This window comes from Helianthus annuus, chromosome 6 (genome assembly GCF_002127325.2).
Source record: "Helianthus annuus cultivar XRQ/B chromosome 6, HanXRQr2.0-SUNRISE, whole genome shotgun sequence".
In the NCBI taxonomy this organism is placed as follows: domain Eukaryota; kingdom Viridiplantae; phylum Streptophyta; class Magnoliopsida; order Asterales; family Asteraceae; genus Helianthus; species Helianthus annuus.
The window spans coordinates 20740652-20758005 of NC_035438.2; positions in this window are offsets into that span (position 1 = coordinate 20740652).

Here is a 17354-nt window from a genome sequence, read left to right on the forward strand (position 1 = left end):
CTGGAAATGCCTTGAGAGTTCTTGCAAGTTTGTATGTGTTCTTGTTACTACACTAGTGCCTCAAGAAATGGAGAATGATCTGAATTTATGAGTGTTTCAGATGTTGTGAGAGCATCACAGGTGTCCTAGACATGCATGGCCATCCATTGGTGAGTTTTAGAGGTGGAGAAAGCTGTCAAGCACTCAAAATTCGGACTAAACAGCCCCTGATCGCGAATTGCTGCACCTGGGCACGGGTCGCGGCCCGCGTAGGTCTGCCCAGGCGGGTCGCCTGGTCTGCTGATCCACCAAACATTTGACAAACTTGGCAGCTTTGGTCCTTGTCTTCGCACGCGAGGTTTTGGCTATTTATCTTGACTCGTAAACCCCCAAACTTGGTTTTTAAGAACCTTGGGACATTTACCAACATGGTAATGTCCTCGGATAACTTTGCGCTCACCCGAAAAGCCATGAAATTCGATGTTGACGCTTTTAACCCCTCAAGTACGGTTTTGGCCATAACTTTCTCATACGATAACGAAACTTCATGAAATTTTTACCACATATTCTAGTGAGTATATTTTAGCATTACAAAGCTTCGGGTCTGCCAAAAGATCACTCAGAGGTATAAATTCAACATGTTGACACTTTTGGCCCCTATAGTTTGTAATTCCTCACTTTCGTGTAATTTCCGCTTCGTATGATCCATGATCCATCCGTTTAAGGTTATAAACATTATGTAGGGTTATCATAGAGTCTATTTATCCATTGTTGACACTTTGGACCCTTACGTTCCATAGTTTTCACTGTTTGTCAATTTTAGTCCCTCTAAAGTTTGTTTTCGCATATTCAAAGCCTATGACACGTGTCAATGCATTATTGGACGTAAATTTTCGAGGTGTTACATCTGGACATTTTGGGAGCTCTGCAGGCGATTTTGAGGCTCCGAAGGCTTCTGCTTTCACTCGGATTCAAGCTACATTGCCCGGTTTTGCTCATTTACTATCCAGATTCTCATTCTTATGCTTGTTTATGGTTTGGTTTCTCAAATCTTTCCATAATTTTGTTATGTTTCAAGCATTTAGACTGATTATTATGTATTAATGTAAGCTTTTGGGCAAAAACACAACAATCCCTTGCTTGATTATAGCTATTAGTATGTCAATCTATGTTTGTAATGACATTTTGAAGTGTTTTCTATGATTATCTTTGATGATTAGTTTGCAACCTTGTTATTGATATTGATTTCTTGATTATAAGTAATTATGTTGGATGATTGGTGCTTGGTTAGGTAAGATAGTTGCAAAATGAAGCTTATTTAATCATGTATTAGTAAACTTTTAATTTGGTTAACTAGTTTAACTCGGTTAAAATGTGGGCACCATGATACTCTAACGGGTTAGTGGTTTAATAAAATGTAATTATTGTTAATCAAGAAGGCTTGCCCTCACGGAAGGACTCTAACGGGTTAGATGGTGTTGTTACGAATTCTTGCCATGATTTGTTAGCTTAGTTAGTAGTTTCGGCCAAAATTGCTATCTTGGTGAATTTATGTGCAAGATTTGTAAAATGAACTCGGTTGTGATTTAATCTAGTTTATGCTTGTCTCGGTGGTTGCATTGTGTTTATCGGTGTTGCTTTCCTTGATTAAGTGAGGTTAGAAAACTCCTAACGGATGACTAACTTATTTTTAGGAGATTTTTGTAGACATTTATCAATTGCACGTTAAAGAACAATTTTAGGTGGTTAAAGTGTGTTTATCGTTTTAACTTTCCGAATGATTGTCATGTTAGGATTCCCGAAAGGGATACTAATTGTCTTAAAATGGAAAATTGACCGAATGCTTCTAGTGCCAAAACTGACTTAGTTGACATGCTGTGGTTGTGTATTAAGCAAGGCTATTTATATATAATTTACTATGATTTATAAGTATTTATTTATGCTTACTTTAGTTTAATTAAAACCAATACCATTTATGTTTTTACCGGTAATTTAGTGGCAAAGGTCTAGTATTATTTCTCCGCCCATTTCCCTGGATCGATACTTGGTTCTTACCGATACTTTACTACATATATGACGGGGTACACTTGCCCTTTCGTGTGTGTTTTGATGTAAAAGTAATAATCACTTTTATAAATTTAAAACCAATTCGTGTGTAATTTCATTGTAAAAATATGTGTAGTCACGCACGTACCAAGTTTTTGGCGCCGTTGCCGGGGAATGACGAGTTTTAGGAACGACCCGAGTCATTGTGTTATCGGTGTATATACTTGTTAATATTTGTGTATATTTTCGTGATTATTTATTTGTTGATTTATTTTTTAATATTTCTAGCTTTTAATTCAATTTATTCATTTTCGTGATTCTTTTGTACATTTGTAAATTTTTATTCTATTTATTTGTTCAATCCGGATTTATTTATTCATTTATTCTTTTAGTTTTCGGCTCTTAAAAATCATTTTCATACTAGCCGATTCGATTATTTTCATTGCTTTAATTTTTATAAAAATTTCGGCCCATTTTCGGATTTTTATAAATTTTACAGCCCATATTTATATATATTCTGCTTCTATTCAGCTAAAAAAAAACAGCATTATTATATTAATAAACTATTCATTGTGTCAGGTTTTCGTTTGCAGGTTGATGTCCTCAACTCCCGCGCCCGCTATTGCTGAGCCTACTGACGAACCAGCGCATAATCTTAGAAGAAGTAAGAGGCTGCGCGAAAGGTCGCTTGTCGTTGCACAACGCATAGCAAATGCAATCGACGAGCCGGTGATTATCTCTGAAGACGAAAGCTCAGGGGACGAGGAGAGAGTCGTCATGGCGGACGACGACCGACCGTTGAATGAAACGAATCAGCCCGGAAGGGCAGGCCTGGAGCCGAGTATCCTTCAGCCCACTATAGATGTACCTAATTTTGAAATTAAATCTAGTGTTATTAACATGGTGCAGAATTCAGTACAGTTTGACGGACGTGAGCATGAGGATCCCGGGAGGCATATCGCTGCTTTTCTTGCTATTTGTTCGACATTTAGGATGACAGGTGTTTCGGAGGATGCGATTCGGTTGAGGTTGTTTCCGTTTTCGTTGCGTGACAAAGCTAGAGCTTGGCTTATGTCACTTCCTGCCGGGTCCATCAGGACCTGGAATCAGTTGGCGGAGCAGTTTATGCAGAAATATTTTCCACATGAGAAAACGAACAAGCTACATAACCGAATTGTTTCCTTTCGCCAGGACGAGGGCGAGTCGTTGCATGCGGCTTGGGAGAGATTCAAGGATTTGTTGATTGATGTGCCACATCACGGCTTCTCCAAGCGACAGTTGGTTTTGACGTTCTATCAGGGGCTCAGCTATAATACGCAGGAGCGATTAGACGTGAACGCGGGCGGCGATCTTGGAACTAAGACGCCGACTGAAGCGTATGATATTATCGAAAAAGCTGCGTTGAAATCCAGCTCGCGTCGGGACGGAGATAGAGGTCGGGCATCATCATCATCATCTCGTTCAGGAGTTGATGCTGTAGACGACTACACGGCCATTACTGCACAAATCTCGGCTCTTGCATCGAGATTCGACAGGTCCCAGATGATTGCGCATGCTGGCTCGGGATGTGACCAGTGCGGAGTGTCACACGAGCCTGGGGCATGTTTTCAGGGAGTCGTATATGAGGACCACGAAGAAGTAGATTTCATGAGTAATCAGGTAAGGCCGCAGAACAACCCGTACAGCAACACCTATAATCCCGGTTGGAGAAATCACCCAAATTTTGGGTGGCGAGCGAACGCAGGAAATCAGAACCCATTGGGGTTCACTCAGCGTGCTCCAGCGCCTCAGCAGGGTCAGCAGTACCAGCAGTACAACCAACCCTACCAGCAGCGTCCATATTCGTACCAGAATCAGGGCACTGGGAGTAGCTCCCAGCAGCAGACCCCTCAGTCTAGTTCCAAGCTGGAGGATATGATGGCTCAGCTTCTCTCTAGCTCTGAAAAACGATACCAACAAAGCGAAGATCGTTTTCTAGCTAACGAGGGAGAAATGAGGAGTCAGAAGGCCTCGATTCAGAATATCGAGAATCAGGTTGGTCAGCTGGCACAGATGATGTCCAAAAGACCCCCAGGCGGTCTTCCGGGTAATACAGAACCAAACCCGGGCGGACACAGGGATGTGAATGCTGTCATGACCAGGAGTGGAAAAACTACCGGACCCGTCATATCGGACTCAGCACCGATCACTGAAGCGGTCCCGACTGACACACCGGACGAGGTGCAAGCCAGGCTACGCCCAGCAAGTACAGCACAAGTCCAGGAGCCGGTCAAAGATTACACTCCTCCAGTACCTTATCCAGGCAGGCTGAAGAAGCAGAAGAATGAAGAACAATACGGTAAGTTCCTTGAGTTGTTTAAACAACTACACATCAATATACCGTTTGTTGAAGCCTTGGCCCAGATGCCAAAGTATGCGAAATTCCTTAAGGATATCCTCTCGAATAAACAGAAGCTCGAGGATATATCATGTGTGGTGATGAGTGAAACTTGTTCCGCCGTTCTGCAAAACCGTCTGCCCACGAAAATGGGAGATCCTGGTAGTTTCACGCTCCCGTGTTTGATTGGAAACATGTCTGTTAGCCATGCATTGGCTGACTTGGGAGCGAGTATTAACCTTATGCCGTATAAGGTTTTTACTAAACTGGATCTGGGTGAGCCGTCACCCACTAGGATGAGCATTCGGTTGGCAGATCGCTCAATAAAGTATCCGCGCGGATTTGTGGAAAACATGCTTGTAAAAATCGATAAATTTGTTTTCCCCGTGGATTTTGTTATCCTTGACATGGACGAAGATTCAAGGGTACCTTTGATACTTGGACGTCCTTTCCTCAATACAACGAGGACGATTGTTGATGTGGCAGCTGGCCAAATCACGCTCCGAGTGAATGATGAGCACGTGACATTCGATATCAAAAGATCGATGCAGCATCCGCAATGTCACGATGACAAGCTTTATTACGTCGACATTGTCGATGCATGTGTGTGCTCTCATTTTCAAGGTACTCTTGACGAGATTGATTCGGACACACGTTTGTCGTGTGGGGACCTGATTGGCATTACGCAGGAGGGCCACGATTTCGAGCAGCCAGTCTATCAGATTGGTGACGATGGTTCCCAGAGTCCGGAGAGATTTCTTGAAATTGACCATGTGAAAAACGAGGAAGCAAAGCCTTCGGTTGAAGATCCGACGCCTTTGGAGTTGAAAGAACTCCCACCACATCTCGAGTATGCATTTCTAGACGAGGAGCGTCGCTTACCGGTCATAATTTCGGCATCATTGGAAAAGGATGAGAAAAATCAGCTTCTTGAGGTTCTGAGACTTCATAAGAGAGCCATTGCATGGAAAATCATGGATATCAAGGGCATCAATCCTTCTTTTTGTACTCACAAGATTCTGATGGAAGACGAGTACAAGCCATGTGCACAGCATCAGAGGCGTTTAAATCCAAATATGCAGGATGTGGTGAAGAAGGAGGTGATTAAGTTGTTGGATGCCGGCATGATTTATCCTATTTCGGACTCTGTTTGGGTGAGTCCAGTGCAGGTCGTACCTAAGAAAGGTGGTATGACTGTAGTCTCGAATGATAGGAATGAACTAATTCCTACCCGTACCGTCACTGGGTGGCGAGTTTGCATTGACTACCGCAAGCTCAATGATGCTACTCGCAAGGATCACTTCCCACTTCCATTCATCGACCAGATGTTGGAACGTCTGTCAGGGAAGTTGTATTACTGTTTCCTAGACGGATTCTCTGGGTACTTTCAGATTCCTATCGCTCCTGAGGATCAGGAGAAGACTACCTTTACATGCCCCTTCGGCACATTCGCCTACCGGCGGATGCCTTTCGGGTTATGTAATGCACCAGCGACCTTCCAGAGATGCATGGTTGCAATTTTCCATGACATGATCGAGGATTCCATGGAGGTTTTCATGGATGATTTTTCGGTATTTGGGGATTCCTTCGATCATTGCTTGGGAAATTTTAGAAAAATGTTGAAGAGGTGTGAGGAGACGAATCTGGTCCTGAACTGGGAGAAATGCCACTTCATGGTGAAGGAGGGCATAGTTCTGGGACATAAGATTTCGTATGCTGGTATGGAGGTCGATCCAGCCAAAGTGGATATCATGTCACGACTTCCACCTCCCACATCTGTTAGAGCTATACGGAGCTTTCTTGGTCATGCCGGGTTCTATCGGCGATTCATCAAAGATTTTTCAAAAATCGCCAAACCCATGACCCGTTTGTTGGAGAAAGACGCTCCGTTCATATTCGGAGATGATTGCTTGAGAGCCTTTGACCTTCTCAAGCAAAAGTTGATTGAGGCCCCTATTTTAGTTGCACCGGACTGGAGTTTGCCGTTTGAGATTATGTGCGACGTGAGTGATTACGCTATAGGGGCCGTTCTTGGCCAAAAGAGAGAAAAGCACTTTCACCCGATCTATTATGCGAGCAAAACTCTTCACGACGCTCAAGAGCATTATACCACGACTGAACAAGAGCTCTTGGCGGTCGTTTTCGCATTTGACAAATTTAGATCGTACTTGGTGCTTTCGAAAACCGTTGTATATACTGATCACGCTGCCATCCGATATCTCTTCAGCAAACAGGACGCCAAACCGCGTCTGATCAGGTGGATCTTGTTGCTGCAGGAGTTTGATATTGAGATTCAAGATAAGAAGGGTGCGTTGAATGTAGCGGCTGACCATCTATCTCGGTTAGAGCATGGAGACATCGTGGACGCACGTTGGGATTCCATAAATGACAACTTCCCACACGAGTCTTTGATGAGTGTTGATGTGACAACTCGTAATTCGAACCCACTTCTGTGTAACGTTATGTGCTGATGTGAACTATTACGATTGATGTGACGTTATGATTTTGTGTTCTGTGTAATGTGATGAATGTATGTATATATTGGCTTAAACGCACAATACAAACCGATCGCACAACACACACATAAACTGAACCGCATAAGCTCTTTGGGCCACACCTTGTAATCGAACACTAGGGCAGCCCATGTAAGGGCCGGCCCACCCCTCTAAACCGTGTAAACATCCATGTTGGGGATTAGTAATCTCATTTTGTTACAAACACTATCACACACCAAAAACCCTAGCTTTTCTCTCCTTCTCGCTCAACTTGCGGCAACCGGATCCTCCATCCCGAAGACCTTCCTGTTCGTGGTTTGGATCACTTGCTTTCATTCGGTTAGTGTTAGATGATATATGATTGATGTTGTAAACTAGTTTGTGATAATCTTGTATAATTGGTTTTGCATGAGAATAACCAAGAACCAATTTGATGATGCTTGTTAAACTACTGTGATGTTATTTAAATTTGAATTGTGATAATGTTGTTCATGATAGTTGGCTCAAGTATGTGCATGGGGTTATGTTGATTTCACAGTTACATGTCCATATAAACGAATAGATGGTTGTTCATGAGAATATTGTTCATATGATTGGATTAGGGTTCTTATGAGATAGCTTAAACTTGCCCTGTTTGATCTATATATTACTAATTGATTTGTTGATATTGTGTTAATTGAAAATTTGTAACTAAGGAAACGGTTATTTTGGTCAACCGAGTTAATTGTGATTGTAACAATATTGCTCGAATTATGGAAACAACATAACTGCTTGGCATAAAATCGGATTCACATAAGTCCAACCGTACAAGGTCTCTTGGTCGCACAAGAGGCCCATTCGCACAAGGGAGCCATTCGTACAAGGCTTCCGATCGCACAAGATCGGATCATACCCGATCGCACAAGCTGATCACTACGCACAAGATCCTCTGATCGCACAAGGCTAGCAAGTTAGCTTCACTGTTGGGCCTTAAGCCCAATCCCAATCCCAAACGCACAAACTGATTCGGGCCGGACAGCCCAAGTGTCCAGTCGCACAATGTTGCCGGATCGCACAAGCTGGTCCAGTCGCACAAGGCTGACGGATCGCACAAGTCACATGTTTTACCTAACAGTTGGGCCGGATGGGTTGTTGGGCTGGGCCTGTCCGATCGCACAAATCCAGCGAATCGCACAACTTATACAATTTCATTTTGGGCCGTATGTGTTTGGGCCGTTTATCTATTTGGGCTGATTACCAGTGGGCTTATCTAATCGCACATTGTTTTATTGTTAAAGTGTTGCCATGACCTATACGTGTTTGTAACGTGTTAACTTTGTGTGAAACATACGTGCTTTACCTGAACCAAACCTGACTTGTATGATAATCCTGTTAGGACGTGTTTGATCACTTTAAAGTCAAGTAACTTTGGTATAATCTGTCGAGCAAACCAAGGTGAGTTCATTGCATTTTCTCAAGCATGCGTCCCGGTGGTTTGGGACTACTGGTAAACATTTGGAAGGGAAACATTGGGTAAACAACTTAATCGGTTTTGGTTATTGCCTGGAGGGCAATGGGGGTAATTAGTTGATAGCGCTATTAGGTGGGAAACCTCACACCGGGCCGTAAGGACGGGCGTGAACTAATTATCTGGATAGGGCTATGGTTGTTAGAGGCACACTCCTCGGATACATATGGGCACACTCCCTAGGGTATCTAACGATGGCAACATAGCAAACAAGGGGTACCCACTCCCCGGATACACATGGGCACACTCCCTAGGGTATCTAACATGAGCAACATCGTAACGCAACATTGAATCGCATTAACATACATCTGGTAACTCAATACGTTAACAAAACCTTGAACTCACCAGCGTAGTCTGACACACTTGTTTGCATGCTTGTAGGCCGTTAACTTTGGAACATGGACTTGCTATCTGGGCGTGCTGGAGTGGTCATGGATCGAAGCTGCTGGATTATTTATAATTGATACACTGGTTTTAAGTTTATTTGGAACAATTACTAAACGACTTATCATATGCTTCCGCTACATAACTCTTGGGAATTAATATTGAGTTTGACATTTAATCTTGGCTATTAATAACATGTTTTATTCAAGTATTTACTATTGGTTCAATGTGATTGGTGGCTCAGACTCTGATGTGTAACACGCCTCGCGGGGTTTCCGCAGGTGGTATTTTGGGGGTGTTACAGTTTGGTATCAGAGCCACAGGTTATAGTGAACTAGGTTTTAAAACGTTTTGTAAAACCAGACTATAACCGAACAACTTCGAAAATCGATCATGACACTCAGCTCCAGATTGCAAGGTTCGTCTCTCTCACTTTATATACATTACTTGCTTAGCAGTCACACACTCACAACGTATATCAACTGAAACATCTAACACCATAGTGACTTGATAGTGTGACACTACTCTTCGACTCATGTAGATCATAGACCTGTAATACCGTCTGTTGTGTTATTTGAACGGGGGAAACTTCGAGCGCAAGCTAAGAGGCTCTGAGATGAACATGCAAATCGCCTTATTATTATGGGTGCACACTTAATAATAACGCGGGGTGCATGCAAGTCCCAGTGAGGCTTATCGAGCGTGAGAAGGGTTCTGCCTTACTATGTGTAAACTTGATAGTACGTAGATACGAGCATGATACTTGATTTCCATCTCGTTTCGATTTCCTGAATCGGTTCCTCTCCATATATAGAATCATGAGTGGACGAGGACACGGACGTGGCAACATCAACATGACTCAGGCTGAGTTGACTGACCTAATCAATACCCGCGTGGCTGAGGCTCTAGCAGCCTATCAAGCTGGTACGGAATGTACCAAGTACTCTTTACTCTTATACCACGTACACGTCTTTTCATTCCTATAATGTGTTTCCTCCCGTTATTTAGGTCAGCAAGCGCAACCACAACCTAACCAGCCTGCGTGCACATTCAAAATGTTTATGGACTGTAAGCCACAGACCTTCACCGGAACTGAAGGGGCTGTGGGACTTCTGAGATGGTTCGAGAAAGCAGAGTCCGTGTTTGCTATCAGTAACTGTCCCGCTGGGGACAGGGTGAAATATGCTGCGGGTACCTTGGCTGATGGTGCCCTAACATGGTGGAACGCCCAAGTACAGTTGTTGGGCATCGAGGCAGCGAATGCCACAACTTGGGAAGACTTTAAAGAACTGATCAGGGAGGAGTACTGTCCTCGGGACGAGGTCCAGAAGTTGGAAAACGAATACTACGACTTGAAGATGGTTGGATCTGAAGTCGAAGCGTATGTGAAGCGATCGTATGAACTGGCCGACATGTGCCCAAACTTGTCCCGGCCTATGTCCCGGAGGATTGAGTTATTCATCAAAGGGTTGCCTCCGCGTGTGAAGAGCTTGGTCACTGCAGCCCATCTCAATGATTTGACACAGATCGTTCGTCTGACTCACAAGATTGTGGATCAAGAGGTGGAAAGCGATTCGTTACCCCCGCATATTTCGGCCACTGCTACTGCTACCCCCACTGCCACTGCGTCCGCTAATGATAACAAGCGGAAGTGGAGTGATTATGACAAAGCATCCAGTGCTGGCCAGACTCAGAAAAGGCCAGACAACAGCAACCGCAACATCAGCCAGTCGTCTTCTGTCAATCAAGGCCAGGGAAGTGGCCACAGCCAGGGTTCGTATGCAGGGAAGAAGCCACGATGTAACAAGTGTGGCTACCATCATTTCGGGTCGTGTAATCGGAAGTGTGACAGGTGTGGTAAGGCGGGCCATGAGGCCAGGGATTGTAGGGCCCCACAGCCTAAACACCAGCAGCAACAAAACCAGCCGAATCAGAGACAACAGGGACAACCACCCCAGCAGAATCAGGGTTTCAGGAAGGGGTGCTATCAGTGTGGTGACGAGGGTCACTTTAAGCGGGATTGCCCTCAGTTAAACCAGAACGCCAACGACAACAACCGCCCGGATAACAACAATGCTGGAAACAACAACAACAACGGCAACAACGGGGGTAATGGTGCTCGGGGCAGAGTGTTTCAGCTTGGAGCAGGGGATGCCAGGAATGACGGCAACGTTGTAACTGGTACGTTTCCTGTTAACAATCGTATTGCTTCTGTATTATTTGACTCGGGTGCCGATTGGAGTTACGTGTCCCTAGAGTTTAGTCAACGATTAGGGATAACCCCAACACCCTTAGAGGTTAAACAAGTAGTAGAACTAGCAGATGGTAAGACGATAGAAGCCTCAAATGTCCTTTTTGGATGTAAACTAGATCTCGTGGGTCAGGTGTTTGACATTGACCTCCTTCCCGTTACGCTCGGTAGTTTTGACATAGTGGTAGGCATGGATTGGTTGTCTAAGCACCAAGCAGAAATTCTGTGTAAGGAGAAGATTGTGCGTATTCCTCTCCCTGATGGAGAGTCACTGTTAGTCCAAGGGCATCGTAGTGGGACGATGGCTGGGATTATCACGGCCATGCGTGCACAACAGTATCTACAAAAGGGGTATCCTGCACTGTTAGCGTTAGTTACCAACGCTCAGTCTGAGGAAGGTAAGATCGAGGATCTACCAGTGGTGTGGGAATTCGCTGATGTATTCCCAGAAGAGCTACCAGGGTTACCTCCTCACCGTCAAGTAGAATTTCAGATTGATCTTGCACCAGGAGCGGCTCCAATTGCTCGAGCTCCTTACCGGTTAGCACCTGGAGAGTTACAGGAACTGTCCAATCAATTGCAGGAGTTATTGGATAGGGGTTTCATTCGACCCAGTTCTTCGCCTTGGGGAGCCCCAGTTCTGTTTGTAAAGAAGAAAGACGGGTCATTCCGTATGTGTATCGACTATCGAGAACTCAACAAGGTGACCATTAAGAACCGCTATCCGTTACCACGAATCGACGACTTGTTCGACCAGTTGCAAGGGTCAAGTTTCTATTCAAAGATCGACTTAAGGTCGGGTTATCACCAGGTAAGGGTTAGGGAAGAGGATGTTCCCAAGACAGCCTTTCGAACGCGCTACGGACACTATGAGTTTTTGGTCATGCCGTTTGGATTGACCAATGCACCAGCGGTTTTCATGGATCTCATGAACCGCGTATGCAAGCCATATCTCGACGAGTTTGTTATAGTGTTTATTGACGACATCTTAGTCTACTCCAAGAACAAGGAAGACCACGAGCGTCACCTACGTCTCATCTTGGAACTCTTGAGAAGGGAGCAGTTGTATGCGAAATTTTCTAAGTGCGACTTTTGGATTCGAGAAGTGCACTTCCTTGGGCATGTTGTTAACGAGAAAGGGATACATGTGGATCCTGCGAAGGTGGATGCAGTTAAGAATTGGGCGGCACCAAAGACTCCGTCTGAGGTGCGACAATTTCTTGGTCTCGCAGGGTATTATCGAAGGTTCATTAAAGATTTCTCGAAAATCGCGCAACCACTCACCTCGCTGACACAGAAGAACACAACGTACTCTTGGGGAACGAAGCAGGAAGAGGCCTTCCAGTTGCTAAAGCAGAAACTTTGCAGTGCACCGATCTTGTCTTTACCAGAGGGCACCGAAGATTTTGTGGTATATTGTGACGCATCAATTCAAGGTCTCGGTTGCGTGTTGATGCAACGCGAGAAGGTGATAGCCTATGCCTCGCGACAGTTGAAGATTCACGAGAAGAACTACACGACACACGACTTGGAGTTAGGAGCGGTGGTATTTGCGTTGAAGATCCGGAGGCACTATCTGTACGGTACCAAATGCACCATCTACACCGACCATAGGAGTCTTCAGCACATCTTCGATCAGAAAGAGTTGAATATGCGACAACGACGATGGGTGGAGTTATTGAACGATTATGAATGTGCCATCAAGTATCACCCGGGCAAGGCGAACGTTGTAGCTGACGCCCTCAGCAGAAAGGATAATGCACCTAGGCGTGTGCGAGCATTGCAACTCACGATTCAGTCCAACCTCCCCTCCCAGATACGAGACGCTCAGTTAGAAGCGTTGAAACCAGAGAACGTTCGAGCTGAAGCTTTACGCGGCTCGAGGCAACGACTAGAACGGAAGGGAGACGGTGCTTACTACGTAACTGGACGCATTTGGGTCCCACTCTTTGGCAACTTACGAGAACTTGTAATGGAAGAGGCACATAAGTCACGCTACTCTGTACATCCGGGATCAGATAAGATGTACCACGATCTGAAAACTACCTACTGGTGGCCCAGCATGAAGGCTCATATAGCAACCTACGTCAGCAAATGTTTGACTTGTGCTAAAGTCAAAGCAGAACATCAAAAGCCCTCAGGTCTACTGCAGCAACCAGAAATACCCACCTGGAAGTGGGAACAGATCGCTATGGATTTTGTGACAGGGTTACCCAGAACTCAGGCTGGGAATGACACTATCTGGGTGATTGTTGATCGCCTCACGAAATCAGCACACTTCTTAGCAATCAAGGAAACAGACAAGTTTTCTCAATTGGCAGCAATCTACCTTAAGGAAGTGGTTTCTAGGAATGGGGTGCCAACTTCTATCATTTCAGACCGTGATCCGCGTTTCACTTCAGAGTTATGGCAGTCAATGCATAAATCGTTTGGTTCCCAACTCGATATGAGTACCGCTTATCACCCACAGACGGATGGTCAAAGCGAGCGCACCATCCAAACACTCAAAGATATGCTTCGGGCATGCGTACTCGACTTTGGAAAAGGATGGGAGAAGCACCTACCGTTGATAGAATTCTCCTACAACAACAGCTACCATTCAAGTATTAAGGCAGCTCCGTTCGAAGCACTGTACGGACGAAAATGTCGTTCACCTCTCTGTTGGCATGAGGTGGGTGATAGTCAGATCACAGGACCTGAGTTTGTTCTCGAGGCATCAGAAAGCATTGTGCAGATCCGAAACCGTATGGCCGCAGCTCGTGACCGCCAGAAGAGCTACGCTGACAAGCGTAGTAAACCGTTGGAATTCGAAGTTAATGATCGCGTTATGTTAAAGGTTTCACCCTGGAAGGGTGTGGTGCGTTTTGGGAAACGCGGCAAACTAAACCCTCGCTATGTAGGACCATTCAAAATTCTGGAACGAATTGGAAAGGTGGCCTACAGGTTGGAATTACCTGCTGAGCTGGGTAATGTCCATGATGTATTTCACGTATCACAATTAAAGAAGTGTTTGGTTGATGAAACATTAGTTGTACCATTTCAAGAGCTGAAGATAGACGACAAATTGCAATTTGTCGAAGAACCAATTGAGATTATGGATCGGGAAGTTAAAGTTCGTAAACACAGCCGTATACCGATTGTGAGAGTTCGTTGGAACTCAAAACGTGGTCCAGAGTTCACATGGGAACGCGAGGACCAGATGAAACTTAAGTATCCACATTTGTTCCCCGAAGACCAGTCAAAACCCAGTGAGTCTAGTGTTGATGCAACTAGCGAATTTCGGGACGAAATTCCCATTCAAGTTGGGGAGGATGTGACACCCCAGGAAAACCAGCAAACGATGTAACTTACCTAGCTTTAACTTACCTAGCTTCCTCAGTGAGTGCGTACCAAATTTCGGGACGAAATTTCCTTTTAGTTGGGGATACTGTGACAACTCGTAATTCGAACCCACTTCTGTGTAACGTTATGTGCTGATGTGAACTATTACGATTGATGTGACGTTATGATTTTGTGTTCTGTGTAATGTGATGAATGTATGTATATATTGGCTTAAACGCACAATACAAACCGATCGCACAATACACACATAAACTGAACCGCATAAGCTCTTTGGGCCACACCTTGTAATCGAACACTAGGGCAGCCCATGTAAGGGCCGGCCCACCCCTCTAAACCGTGTAAACATCCATGTTGGGGATTAGTAATCTCATTTTGTTACAAACACTATCACACACCAAAAACCCTAGCTTTTCTCTCCTTCTCGCTCAACTTGCGGCAACCGGATCCTCCATCCCGAAGACCTTCCTGTTCGTGGTTTGGATCACTTGCTTTCATTCGGTTAGTGTTAGATGATATATGATTGACGTTGTAAACTAGTTTGTGATAATCTTGTATAATTGGTTTTGCATGAGAATAACCAAGAACCAATTTGATGATGCTTGTTAAACTACTGTGATGTTATTTAAATTTGAATTGTGATAATGTTGTTCACGATAGTTGGCTCAAGTATGTGCATGGGGTTATGTTGATTTCACAGTTACATGTCCATATAAACGAATAGATGGTTGTTCATGAGAATATTGTTCATATGATTGGATTAGGGTTCTTATGAGATAGCTTAAACTTGCCCTGTTTGATCTATATATTACTAATTGATTTGTTGATATTGTGTTAATTGAAAATTTGTAACTAAGGAAACGGTTATTTTGGTCAACCGAGTTAATTGTGATTGTAACAATATTGCTCGAATTATGGAAACAACATAACTGCTTGGCATAAAATCGGATTCACATAAGTCCAACCGTACAAGGTCTCTTGGTCGCACAAGAGGCCCATTCGCACAAGGGAGCCATTCGTACAAGGCTTCCGATCGCACAAGATCGGATCATACCCGATCGCACAAGCTGATCACTACGCACAAGATCCTCTGATCGCACAAGGCTAGCAAGTTAGCTTCACTGTTGGGCCTTAAGCCCAATCCCAATCCCAAACGCACAAACTGATTTGGGCCGGACAGCCCAAGTGTCCAGTCGCACAATGTTGCCGGATCGCACAAGCTGGTCCAGTCGCACAAGGCTGACGGATCGCACAAGTCACATGTTTTACCTAACAGTTGGGCCTGATGGGTTGTTGGGCTGGGCCTGTCCGATCGCACAAATCCAGCGAATCGCACAACTTATACAATTTCATTTTGGGCCGTATGTGTTTGGGTCGTTTATCTATTTGGGCTGATTACCAGTGGGCTTATCTAATCGCACATTGTTTTATTGTTAAAGTGTTGCCATGACCTATACGTGTTTGTAACGTGTTAACTTTGTGTGAAACATACGTGCTTTACCTGAACCAAACCTGACTTGTATGATAATCCTGTTAGGACGTGTTTGATCACTTTAAAGTCAAGTAACTTTGGTATAATCTGCCGAGCAAACCAAGGTGAGTTCATTGCATTTTCTCAAGCATGCGTCCCGGTGGTTTGGGACAACTGGTAAACATTTGGAAGGGAAACATTGGGTAAACAACTTAATCGGTTTTGGTTATTGCCTGGAGGGCAATGGGGGTAATTAGTTGATAGCGCTATTAGGTGGGAAACCTCACACCGGGCCGTAAGGACGGGCGTGAACTAATTATCTGGATAGGGCTATGGTTGTTAGAGGCACACTCCTCGGATACATATGGGCACACTCCCTAGGGTATCTAACGATGGCAACATAGCAAACAAGGGGTACCCACTCCCCGGATACACATGGGCAGACTCCCTAGGGTATCTAACATGAGCAACATCGTAACGCAACATTGAATCGCATTAACATACATCTGGTAACTCAATACGTTAACAAAACCTTGAACTCACCAGCGTAGTCTGACACACTTGTTTGCATGCTTGTAGGCCGTTAACTTTGGAACATGGACTTGCTATCTGGGCGTGCTGGAGTAGTCATGGATCGAAGCTGCTGGATTATTTATAATTGATACACTGGTTTTAAGTTTATTTGGAACAATTACTAAACGACTTATCATATGCTTCCGCTACATAACTCTTGGGAATTAATATTGAGTTTGACATTTAATCTTGGCTATTAGTAACATGTTTTATTCAAGTATTTACTATTGGTTCAATGTGATTGGTGGCTCAGACTCTGATGTGTAACACGCCTCGCGGGGTTTCCGCAGGTGGTATTTTGGGGGTGTTACAGTTGAGATATGCGATGAGTCGCCATGGTTCGCTGACCTTGCGAACTACCTTGCTTGCGGGATTCTGATTAAAGGGTTGACTCACCAGCAAAAGAGGAAATTCTTTTCGGATGTCAAGCACTACATTTGGGATGACCCTTACTTTTTTCGGGTTGGTGCTGATCAGGTGATCAGGAGATGTGTTTCAGGGAAAGAGGCGACCGATATTCTGCGCCACTGTCACGAGGGACCTACCGGAGGCCACCATGGAGCCAACTTTACCGCCAAGAAAGTGTCGGACTCCGGGTTTTATTGGCCGACTATATTTCGTGATGCGCAGAGTTGGGTTAGAGCGTGCGATGCTTGCCAGAGGGCGACAAATATATCGGCACGTGATGAATGCCTCAGACCTGGATTTAGGTTTGTGAAGTCTTTGATATCTGGGGGATAGACTTCATGGGACCATTTCCCCCCTCACGAGGTAATAAGTACATCCTGGTCGCGGTTGACTATGTATCGAAGTGGGCGGAGGCACAAGCCTTACCCACCAATGATGCCAGGGTGGTCGTGAGATTTTTGAAAAGCTTATTTGCCCGGTTCGGCGCTCCGAAAGCGCTTATCAGTGACAGAGGGACGCATTTT